The sequence below is a fragment of the Eretmochelys imbricata genome, chromosome 26, assembly GCF_965152235.1.
Source record: "Eretmochelys imbricata isolate rEreImb1 chromosome 26, rEreImb1.hap1, whole genome shotgun sequence".
NCBI lineage: Eukaryota > Metazoa > Chordata > Testudines > Cheloniidae > Eretmochelys > Eretmochelys imbricata.
In genome coordinates, this window is record NC_135597.1 from 5980959 (window position 1) to 5992973 (window position 12015).

The window sequence follows — 12015 nt, forward strand, 5'->3', positions numbered from 1 at the left end:
AAAGGCCAGTGCTTGAGCATGACACCAAGGGCGGGGAGGTGGATGTTCTTTTGGTTAACGTGCAGGTCTGGGAACCCGGATGCTTCTTTCCTGTCTCTGCCCTTGACTTGTGTGTGACCTTGGGCCAGTCTCATCCCTTAGTTTCTCTCTGTCTAAATCGTGGATGAGGCCGCCTTGCTCCATGGGAGTGTAACTGAATTCATTAGGGTTTGTAAAGAGCTGTGAAGGCCTCACGGGGAAGGGGCTAGAGCAGGGCCAAGGGGTCATTTGTATTCATTTATTATTTATGCTTTTGTCATGCACCCTGTTATTATGTTGTCATCCACCCTGAGCCTGTGATTCCAATCAGGCCCCACTCTGCATGGGAAAACTGCAGAGCCCTGCATTCCTGGGGCGGGGTGTGTACGGGTGCGTACACACGCAGACGCACAGGCAGATGTGCAAGTGTAGATCATAGTTTGAATGCACAGCGTCCCTCCTCCACCTACCCCTTATTTATTATTGGTAGTGCAGAAGCGCCTAGCAGCCCCAGGCAGGAACCAGGAGCTCACTGTGCTGGGCGCTGTATAAACGCAGAACAAAACGAGGGGCTCCCCCTACCGACCACCCCTCCTCCCCTCACCCCAGCACCCTCCCCTCCCCCTTCCACCGCCACTGCGGCCCAGGAGAGAGGCCGCCCCACCCGCGCCACGTGGTGCTCCTGGCTTCCGAATGGGCGTGGGGCGGAGCCAGCAGGGGCGTGGCTATGCTAATCGACGCGGGCCAGTGGCGAATGGCTGTGTGCAGGAGGCGGAGCCGCCCAGCTCACCCCCTGCTACGTAGCGTGCGCCGCCAGTAGCGTGCAGCCTGCGCGGGCCCGTGGGGAGCTGGGGACAGGCCGGGCTCGGGGCCGAGCGGACAGCGCTGCGGGGGCTGCAGCTCGGACGGTGAGGTCAGGGCCGCGTGGCTGGGCTGGGGGGGATCAGGGCGCTGGGGGGCCGCGTGGCTGGGGGGCCTGGGCTGGGCTGGGCTGGGTGAGGGGAGAGTCAGGGCACTGGGGGGCCTGGGCTGGGCTGGGCTGGGCTGGGTGGGGGGAGAGTCAGGGCACTGGGGGGCCTGGGCTGGGCTGGGCTGGGCTGGGTGGGGGGAGAGTCAGGGCATTGGGGGGGCTGGGCTGGGTGCGGGGGGTCGGGGGGCTGGGCCTGGGGGGGGTCAGGGCACTGGGGGGGCTGGGCTGGGTGGGGGGAGAGTCAGGGCACTAGGGGGGGCTGGGCCGAGGGGGGGGTCAGGGCACTAGGGGGGGCTGGGCCGAGGGGGGGGTCAGGGCACTAGGGGGGGCTGGGCCGAGGGGGGGGTCAGGGCACTAGGGGGGGCTGGGCCGAGGGGGGGGTCAGGGCACTAGGGGGGGCTGGGCCGAGGGGGGGGTCCGGGCACTAGGGGGGTCCGGGCACTGGGGGGGCTGGGCGGGGGGGGGTCCGGGCACGAGGGAAGGCTGGCCCGAGGGGGGGGTAAGGGCACGAGGGAGGGCTGGCCCGCGGGGGGGGTCAAGGCACTAGGGGGTGGTCAGGGCACTGGTGGGGCTGGGTAGGGGGTGGTCAGGGCACTGGTGGGGCTGGGTAGGGGGTGGTCAGGGCACTGGGGGGGCATCTGAGGATCTGCAGGTCCTGGCCAGCAGCGCAGGGTGGGGCCGTAGGGCCTGTGGGTGAGTGTGCGGGGTTTAGGCTCCAGGAGAACTGGGGGTTGGCCAAGGGGGATGTGTGAACTGGGTGTGATGGTACAGCAGAGTTGGGATGCTCGTGCCCGGTTGCTGTGGTGGGCATTGGCTCTGGGTCCCAAGGCACTGGAGTGATACCAGGGCAGGTGCTGAGGGCACTAGGAATTCGGCGGTATCAGTGTGGCTGTGAGCGGGTGGGTCTGCCTGTGGGGCAAGTGGAGAAGGCCATGGCTATGGAGTATCTTGGGGTATGACAGCAGGGAGCTGAGCACTGAAGGGCACTGGGTAGGTAGAGGGTGAAGAGAAGCCAGGGGAGGGGGAAAGAAAGTCTTTGTTGCGGGTGGGGAAGGGGATCTGCTGTTCCTTGGGAGTGGAAGAGGTAGTGGCATCTTTGAGAGGGTGTAACAAAGACAGCGGGCTTGAGGGAGAGCTGATATTAAGGCCTGGGCGGGGGGCATGTAGGGAGCAGAGGTAATTTGTGGACATTCATTTGCCTAAAGGGGCACTGCAGGGCAGGCAGGTACACGCTTTGGGAGAGCAGAGAAACTGGTGGGCAGGTCACAGTGTGCACTTACGCCTAATGGGTGCCAGGAATAAATTCCCCCCAGAGGAGTGGATGCTGCTAGAAGCCAGATATTGCACTGGAGGGGCTGCTCTTCTCTTCTTATCCCAGAAGGTACCCTAGCTCCACGTAATGCTGTAATTGTTGGCCAGGACTGCAGTCCTCACATAGAGCACATGTGCTACTCACAGCTCTGGGAGGGAGGCAGAGGGTCAGAACTCTTGGATTCTGTGTGGTCCTGCTATTGACTCCCTCTTTGGGCTTGTGTGAGTCACTTACTATCTGCCTATCACAAAAGGAGATAGGGTTACTTCGCAGGTGGATTGAGAGCCGGTGGGTGGAATCTGCACAGCCTATTGGTAGAAATTTTTTAATCACGCAGACCCTTCCTTTGTGTTTAAAAGTTTCCGTGTCACAACTTTCTCTGCCTTGCCACTTGGCCCTTGTGGCATTGGGCTGAGGCTGGAGAATGGGAAAAAGGGTTAGAAATAGAAGTGAAACTGGCTAATCCCTCATCTCTCCCTGAGCTGGGAGAAATGCAGAAGACCAACTAATAGCATAAATGCTGTGAGATCAGTTTTGCTTTCACAGGTCCCTCAGTTCAAATTACTAGGGTGTTACTAGGAGTGTGGACTTCTTGTTTGTTTTGTTTTTTTCTTTAAACATGATTTTTAATCTGCTCTCCTCCCTTGTTTGTGAATTGCTGTGATATCTGTAGATGAAAAGCAATACACAAGGCAAAGGGCAGCTGGTATGCCATTCAGTCCTTGCCTTCTGCAGGGAGACTGCCAACAAGAGGGTTAATTATTGCCCCTGGTGGCAATGATTTTTGCTGTCTGGACACCTGCCTATGGGGAACTGGACTGAGACACACCATCCCATGCCACATAGGACTCTCCATTTTGAAAGAGAAGGCACGTGGGCCAGATTTAGACAGCCAAGAACTGTTTAGATGGGCATGCCTATTCCCAGTAGGTGGTAACAGGGATACCGTTACAAGGCCAAATGCAGTACTGGTGTGAGCAGACACAATTCTGGTGAAGTTAGTGGAGTTGTTTCTGCTTGCACTGTTGGCCTGTTGTGCATGTGGTGTAAGATTGTGGCGTATTGCACACTCCTTTATGGTTGCAGTGAGCAAAAATGCGGGGAGAGAATGTGCTTTAGAGGGTTGAGAAACATGCCTGTAGCGAGAGAGGAGAGGGGAATGCATCCTTGCTGTGGTACCAGTGTTAGCATTATGCTTCCCTTTCCAGCCACGCTCTGGGAGGAGAAGTGGGGTTGAAAACATCAGTGTTGAAGGGCTCGAATAGTCTGGAGAAGTCTTAGCTTAAAGCATGAAGGGAGTGGTTAGGCATATGGAAAATATGCCCTTTTGACCTTGTTTCAGTAAAAGCTGCAGTGACTTCTCCTGTCCCCTCTGCTGGAGGTTTCAAATGCCGTTCATGTTGACACAGCAAGTGTCTTGTGCCGTTTCTGGAATGTGGCGTGGGTTATGAAGAGGCGTGATGCTGAGACATCCCAGGGCTTTTGTCAGAGGATTGTAAGCTGATGGGTAGCACCTTACTGGTGAGCAGGAAGGGGAAGGGAGCATGATGCTTACACCACCATATGTTCTTAACTCCTCCTAGTTTGTGTGTGTTTGAACAAACAATACACATGCTTGACAATAATAACTTTCTCACACCAGGGTGTCGTCTTGCCCTGGGAAACATTGGTTCTCCCTCTAGCTGAAATTAACATGTTACTTCCAGGCTTGTGCTCAAGCATCACAATAATGTGTAATACTTTGCATTTCCGTTGCCCATTCAAAGAATTAGATACACTTTAAGGACTAGGGTCTACCCCTAGCTCTGCTCCCGACTCATTGTTTCCCTTGGGCAGGTCATTTTTCTGCTCTGTAAATGGGAGTAATGACTAATTCACAGGATCCTGGTTCTCAGTCCTCTACTCGCTGTGTTTCCTCCTGACATTCAAACATCCTGGGCTTTGATAGCAGCGGAGCCAAAGGTGGGGAGAGAGAGACAAGGACGAAATATTGTTCTCTTCGATTCCAAGTAGGTCAAACGTCGGCCCTGCGCTGCTTTTGACTGTGTCATTTTCCAGGTGTTGGGTCTGAGCCATCAATGGGTGCTTGGGAGCTAGATCTGCCCTGATTGGGACTCAGGCCTCTGTTTAAAAGTAATGTGGCAAATCTCTTCTCGAATGAAAACACAGTGGACTTCACAGTTTTATCAAGAATGTTCCTGGTCAGAGGGCTCGGTGAGCTGACAGAGAGGCTAACTGGTGTTGAATCAAACAGAGGATACCTCAGAAGGTCAGTCTGTGGTGGAGGTGGAGAATTCATGAGATGGAACAGGCAGGATGCCAGCCAATCTAGCAGGGGACTTCTGAATGTGTGAGAAAGGGGGGGAGGTGGTGGTTTACTGCGAGTTGTGTGAGGTGTCTCTTGTAACCATTGCACACAGGCAGCTGGACTGCTCCTGTTTCCAGCAAGCCCTGGAAATTCCTCCTCCGTTCAGAAAGGAGTGCTCCAGACCCGCAGCTTCATTTCTTTCCAGGCTATTGCCCTGTACTGTTAGTCTGCCCTGTTCTCAGGCTTTCGTTGCCTTTCCTTCCGAGAAGGCCCTCTATCCTGTCCTGCCTCTTCTCTAAACGACACCGGGGGCTCCAAACAAATTAAGTCGTGAATAGGGGACAGGTAGGGCTTGATTCCTCCAAGCATAGGGAAATAAATCTTGAAAGACATCCTCCATGCGTTTCTTTAGCACCTTTCACTCAGCAGCAGCATGGGAGTAGATGTCTAGCGACACACAGGATCTGCACTATAGAACTCTTCCTGCATGCTGTGTCCTCACTATTCCTGCATGCTCTGTATCACGTGTCCTGCATGCACCAGGGATGCTGTTGCCAATCTGAAAGGGTCCCTTAGAAGAAACTTCTGCAGTCTCCCAGTGCAGCAAAAATGGCTGCAAAGCAACATGGGGTTCTTCTGACTGGGGGGTTGTAACATTCTGAGAGTTACACGTTGTGTAGTCATGATCTAGAAAATGCTGACAAAGGCAAGAGGCGCCATGAGGGTGTGATGGGGAATCTCTTTGCGATTAGATCCGATCTGTGATCCCAGTACACTATCCACTGAGAATGCCTTTGCTAGCTGGAGAAGCTTCTGAACCTTTAAAAGAAATGCAGAAAAAACACCCTGCTCCCCAGTGCCAATGAAGTTCAGACTGAGCTCCTGGAGATCTAACCCTCTGTAATTCCTGTAGTGCTAGTGAAATATGTTGGCTTGCCATCCCTGGAAAGTGAACTGTCCCCAGGGCAGGCACAGCATGTGGCTCACCATCCACTGCCAATGGGTTTCAGCCCCACTTGGGAGGAACTTCCTTTAGGGAAGCGAGGAGCTTGCTCCCCATGGCCCATTCCATCCTTGGTCTCTTCCAAGATTGCCAGCAGGCACGCGGCAGTGACTTGTGAAACTGACACCAGTCCACCAGATCTTTCCAGGTCAGCCACTGAACAGGTGTCGGGGGAACGAGTTTTGAACTCGAACAGCGTGGTCTGGTTTTGAACTGCCAACTTCAGAGTGAGACTGAATCCTGTCATCAATTCTCCTTTGCCATTGAGGCCCATGTAAACCCTCGTCATGTACTGTGACGGGTCTCTCTCTGGCTGCTCTTGCATTGTTGTGCTCCACTCTTGCAGTGGTTATGGGATATGTTCTTTCACAAAGAAGACCAGGCACTTTAGTTTTACTGTGAGGTAAATTTTTCCAGAGGTCAGCTGCGGGTTGGGGTGGGGTTTCCTGACGGTTTATGTGCTTGGTGTGTGTTGTGTTTTTTACCTTGGGACAGCTCACACATATTTACCACCCTAAGGTAAAAAACACAGCACCGTTAGCACTCAAGACAAGACCCACGCCACACGCATTGCTTAGCAGGCGTCCTTTTAAACTGTAAAGCGGTGGCATATGCGAGAACAGTGCTGGAACTTTTACCGCATTGAATAATCATTCTTGTTTCACGCCTGCACCTCAGGATACAGAGCTGGCAGAGAGAAACTTGGGAGTGGTGTGATCTTAGTGACATACTCATAGTTTCCATGAATTCCAGCAGCTCAGACTTCTGGGAAGGTTTTTTTGTCTGTGTGTGGTGTTAGTTTAAAATTTCTTCTCCAGGTAGTATAATGCACATACTGTATTTACTGAGCAGATGACTTAGGTGGTCAGTTTTGAGCAAGGCAGGAGGTTAATAGGCTGTATATTTTGGCCTGGAGCTGTTCAAATATATTTAATCTGGGAAAGGGGGTTGGACAGTGGAGACAAACATTTGTGGGTTAGCTAGAACTAAAGGATTATGAGGTGCTTCAGAGGGACCTAACCACATGGAATCAAATGAAATTCACTGCAGGTATGCTGGAAGCAACAACTTGAATTACTCCTACGTGTTGATTGGTGACCATTGGTGAGAACACCCTTCAGGGAAACAAACCTGGGTGTCATTGTGGGCAGCTCAGAGACGAAGTGTTTAAGGATTAGACATCTCTGTGAATAAGGATATCGTCTGCAGTGACAGTAGCTAGGATAAAAACAAGAAGGAGTCCGGTGACACCTTAAAGACTAACGGATTTATTTGGCCATAAGCTTTCGTGGGTAAAAACCCCACTTCTTCAGATGCAGGGTAGAAGTAGCTAGGATAGAAATGTGTAAGGGGTGTAAACCTTCACACCTCAGGGTACGAGCTAGCCACTAACGGTTGGTTGTCAAAAAGAAAATTCCTATGGGCAGGTTATTGCAGGGTTTTACCCTCTTGTAATTGTGGCACTGTGCATTTGGACCATTGGTGTGGTTGGCTCTGACAATTTCTTTGTTCTATGGATTTGGGGGACGGAAGTAGCTGGTAAACTGAGTGCTGGGAAGGGGGGAGACAAGAAACCTGAGGCTATTCTTCCCTTCTCACCTAGCTGCCAACCCCATTTAAAAAGACAGGAGGGTTGCAGCTGTGTCACACTCCATCCTCCCAAGGGTGAGTATGTGGTCAGGCTGGGCTGTACCTTTAACCTCAGTTGCCTGTCTACCTGCTGCAGATCTTTACCAGGCCTTGTCCCCAGTTCTTTAAAGCAGCAAGGAGCTCTGAGTCGGGGTGGGAGCAAGGGGTGGGTACTGCAGAGTCTTCAGGGAGACTGGCGGAAGCACTTGTGTCCCTAGCACGTCCCGAAATGTGCGCTGCACTGCTTCCAGATGCATTGCCTTTCTCCAGATTTGGGAGGGGAGGGGTTAAATCGGCAAAGCTTCCCCCTCCCATTCCCCCCCCCCCCCCAAGCCCTTGCTAAAACCTCCCTGGCCAATTCCTTCTCAAGGAGTTCCTGGTGCTTTTTAAAAAACAAAGATTTCAAAGTTGCAGTAAGCTCTTGAGACTCTGAGAATGTCGATCCCTTTTTAATAAGAAAGCATTGGATGTGGCCTAATAACAGTGTTGAGCGCCTGAGTTTGGTTTGCTCTGATTAGCCTTGAATTGGTGACAACAGATCCTCTGCTTCTCCCGCCCAGCCCTGGTCAATGTGAGGGGCTGGGAGGACTGCTCCTTGCAGGGCAGACCCGTCAGGAGAGGCCTTGCCAGTCCAAATATGGCTCTGGCCAATGAGCCAGACTTATTTTCAGAACATTTGGTTGAGTGGAGTCCAAAAATGCCTTAGGTCAACTTCTAGAGGAGACCAAAGTCTGTAACACATCAGCAAAGGTTTGTTTTGAATATGGCTGTGGGCCTAGTGAACGGGAGCACAGCCCGAATTCCGCTCTAGGTCATAGATGAGGGAGGGAGTGTGTGTGTGTGTGTGTGGGGTGTGTGTGTGTGTATGGTGTGTTAGCAGAGCAACAAAAGTCCGTGTCTTAAAGTGAATGTACTGCTCGTATGACGCCGTTCAGGCAGGGGGCATGTTGCACCTGCATCCCACCCAGAGCCAGAGTAGGCACCACGAGGGGAGGGGAAGGGAGATCAGTCCCCCTGGCCCATTCCATGCTTGGCCTTCTCACTCTCTGATCTTTCCCCACAGACTCATTTCACAAAGAGCACTAAACAGCTGCCAGGAGGGAGCAACTTTGAGTCCCTACCAGCCTGAGCTGAATACAAACCACCTCCAAGACCTCATAGTGAATTACCTACCCCTGAGCCTTGCGGTCATCTGTCTGTGTCAAAATATCAGAGTGTGTGTCAAACTTCAGTGCACTTATTCTCACAACACCCATGTGTAGCAGGGGTGTGCTGTTATCAGATGAGGAAGTGATGCACAGAGAGGCTAAGTGACTTGCCCAGGGTCACACAGAACATCTGTGCCAGAGCTGGGAATTGAACCTAGATATTTGGAGTCCTAGGCTAGCATCTTGTCCACTTCACCACCCTTCTCTTGGGCAGTTGAAGTAGTTTATGGAAGCCCAGAGTCCTGAAAATAACTATGTCCACAGCAGGGACTCGGAGCAGCTTTTCCTTAGGCTTAGTGGCTAAGATACCCCACTTGCTAAGATACTGGGCACCACTGTGGGATGTGCTGCTACTCCTGTACCTAAGTCTGCTTCAGCAGCACGTGGCCTGAGATCTGGGGAGAAATCTGGCAAGGTCTAAGCTAAGAACCTAAACCATACTGAAGTGTGCAGCTGACCTTCCTGGAGAGCTAGTCCAACATTCCCTGGCACCCAAGGTTTTTTCCCTGATAACGTCTCAGCAGCACAATGTGTCAATGTTCCTGTATCCCAGAGACACAACTTTCCCCTCCCATGGAAACAGTCCAGCTCAGCAGTGCTCATCAGAATTGCAAGCCATAGCCTCGTCCCTGGACTGCAGCAAGAAGCCCCGTGCATGCTGTGTCCGGGCAAGTGTCTTCCGTTTCTCAGCCTTGTGGATTTATATGGAGGCTTAATGATCTGTTCTGTGCTGGGTGCTGTAATGCACCTCCTGTTGCTGTGCTGGGGAGTGTTTTCCTGACCCCAGCTGGCCATGAACCAACTGGGACAGAAATAGCTGGAGTTGCCCCCTGAAGCCTTCGCATGGGTGCCAGGTGGCTTTACCCTGGAGAGATTTGCCATGCAGAGCACAAAATTCTGTCCCCCCTTAAGACGATGCTGTCACTGCCATTTAACTGGGCCACTGTTTCACCCAACACACCGGGGTGACTTCACTGGACACAGGAAACATTACCTACAGTAAGGCACTCTGTAAGCCTGTTTATTAGAATAGGTAGGAGAAGCCCTAGATCAGCTCCTGTGCGTGGTCTGGTGACTGTCCTGGCAGTTACAGGACACTGGTATTGGTCAGTAATATTTATAATAGTATTTTTTAATAAGAGCCTGGAAGGGATTTTGACCCTCATGCTTCAGGGCTTCAGCTGGTCTCAAGGTATCGGGGGGGTGGGGGGGGGGGGGTCAGGAGGAAACTTCCACTGATGGCAGGTAATTCCATAACTGCCTTCTACACTGTTCTTGCATCATCCTCTGAATCAGCTGGTACTGGCCACTTCCAGAGACTGGATGCCAGACTAGATGGGAGCACAAGTCTGATCCAGCCTGGCAATTCCTATGTTCTTATGTATGGCTGCCCTCTTTGTGCCTCCGGGCATATTGCATGGCAGAGCTGGTGCTGCCCAGCGTTCGAGCTCCATGCTGTTCTATTGATTTATATAAAAGATTATCAGTCAAGGACCCGGTAAATATAAATACATATACGCCTCCGCCTGGGGAAGAGGCCGCTGGGATGTGGTTCAACTTATAATTAGCAGCATGGTTAAAATATAACATAATGAACGCATCTTATTCCTCAGGCCCTCGAGCTGCTGCAGGCATCTCCTGGGCTCCCAGACAGCTCAGAAGGACTCGCTACAGCCCGGAACCCAGATTTCCACAAAGCTGCACATGCTGATCGCTGTGCTGTCCTCTCTGTGCCTCCTGTCTGAATGTGGCTGTGGGATTTGTGTCAGTTAAGCTGGAAGCCTGTGGAGTTAGGGGCCTTTTCTTGAGTGTGCGAAGCCTGCACTGGGGTCACTCAAGGCCCTATGTAGGCTGTCAGGGTAACTGACCATATGGGGAGGGATGTGGTTGTAGGGGCAGAGGTCTAAAGCCGTCGTCTCGGCAGGCTTTGAACAGTGGTTGTAACTTAGAAGATAGAGAGGGGTGAATAAAACCAGGCCTGGTGCAGCTTTCAGGCCCAGAACTCTGCACTCAGCTAATGTCCTGGCTATGGTGCCCATCTGTCTACACAGAGCCCCAGCTGGGACCTGGGTGCAGTAGGCGGGCACAAATTTTTCCCCCTGCACCCTCTGTGGGTCTTTGTGGAGTGGGCCTCCTGGTGCTCGGTGTCCAAAGGAAGCGAAAGCTGCTGCAGCCAGCTGCCAACTCCTTGGCTTGGCCCCTTCGCAGGAAGTTTCCCAAACCTCTGACCTGGCTGCTCTGGTTTGACCCCATGTTTGTAACGCTGGGTCAAGGCTGCAGTGTTCAGCCTCCAGGGACTGGGGCAATGTTTGCGCCAGGGCAGTGGTGGCTGCTGGTGCATGGGATGTGCTCCAGAAAGCTGTGCAGTCTTGGAGGAGGCGTGTTTTGTGGGCTGTCTCCCTCAGGGCCCTGTAGACGTGAGCGTCCCCTAGAACGCTCCACTGCATTACTGCGGTGGCTCTGCTGGCCTGGTGTGCTAAGAGCCTGACAGCCTCGGCGTGCTGGCGCGAGAAGATAAGAGGTGGGGGAAGCAGCCTGCAGCTGGCTCATCCCATGCGTTGCAGAAGCACAGAGGGTGTGCTGGGTCTGGGGCAAACACCTTTCAGCAGGCAGCCTTAACCCCACACGTAGACAAAACACTTTGCTCCTCAGTAGCTCGCTGTCCTGTCCCCTGGGCAGAGCGTTGTGGCAGCAGGAGAGCAGCATGAACGCTGTGGTCCTCCTGCTGCGAACTCCATCCTCCCTTCACACTGCCTCTCCCCCCTCCAGGGACCGTGAGCTCTGCTGCCCGTGAGCATTCGGCGCACCCTGCTTGCCAGCGGCTGTTCCGGGTTACTCCAGCGTGTCTCTGGACCGGACGAAGGTGAGTGCCCTGCGTCGGGGGAAAGCTGCTATGAGCATAGCTGGGGTTCTCCCAAGCAGGCAAATACCTGTGTGGTTCTGGCAGCAGATGCTCCGAGGCTTCTCCCTTCATTCATGACACCATGCCTCTCGAGGTCTGCTCTTACGGTGCCACGTGGGGGTGGGGTGAGTGAGGCAACGTGGCCCTGTCTGCCACCAGAGCTCGGTTAGTGCTGCTGGGCTGGAGAGATGGACAGTCCCCTTCCGCTGCTGAATCCCTTCAGTGAGACAGCACTGTCTGGTGCCAGGGCCTCCCAAGGATAATTCCCGAGTCTGACAGAGAGTCCCTCTGTGGGTTGGGGCAAGTCACGCCTCTCTGTGCCTCGGTTTCCCCACAGGCCAAACATTGGTGGTAATCCTGACTTCCTCATGTCATCGGGGGGAATGTTTCTGTATCTGCTGGATAGCACCATCCTGCAGAGGGGGGTGCCAGCCAGGGAGCACTGTGTAGCTGCATGAGCAGCTGAGAAGCTGCTAGGCACAAACCCAGCACGGTGGCCAACGGAGACTGAAGCGGTGGCCTGTGGCACCATTGCCAGGCCTGAGAGTTTGGAAATTATCTCCCAAGACTGATCTGCAGCCTGGAATGCGCATTGCCCCCACACCCAGCTCCTAGAGCTCCCAGCTGCTGTGAGAAGCACTGTGTCCCCCAGGGCTTGCCTATGC

At 53.5% G+C, this 12015-nt stretch overlaps 1 protein-coding gene across 4 annotated transcripts in view; it reads left to right on the forward strand.

Moving 5' to 3' along the window:
* The first annotated feature begins 863 nt into the window (after positions 1–863).
* SLC39A14 (solute carrier family 39 member 14) overlaps positions 864–12015 on the forward strand; it is a 29200-nt gene continuing 18048 nt past the window's right edge. The window contains exons 1-2 of one of the 4 annotated variants that reach the window (XM_077805604.1): positions 864–926; positions 11218–11311. The gene's annotated coding sequence lies outside the window, so the exon portion shown is untranslated. Of the gene's footprint in view, positions 927–4387; positions 4570–9690; positions 11312–12015 lie in introns of those variants that run through there. The other 3 variants (XM_077805603.1, XM_077805605.1, XM_077805606.1) reach the window with 3 other exon arrangements.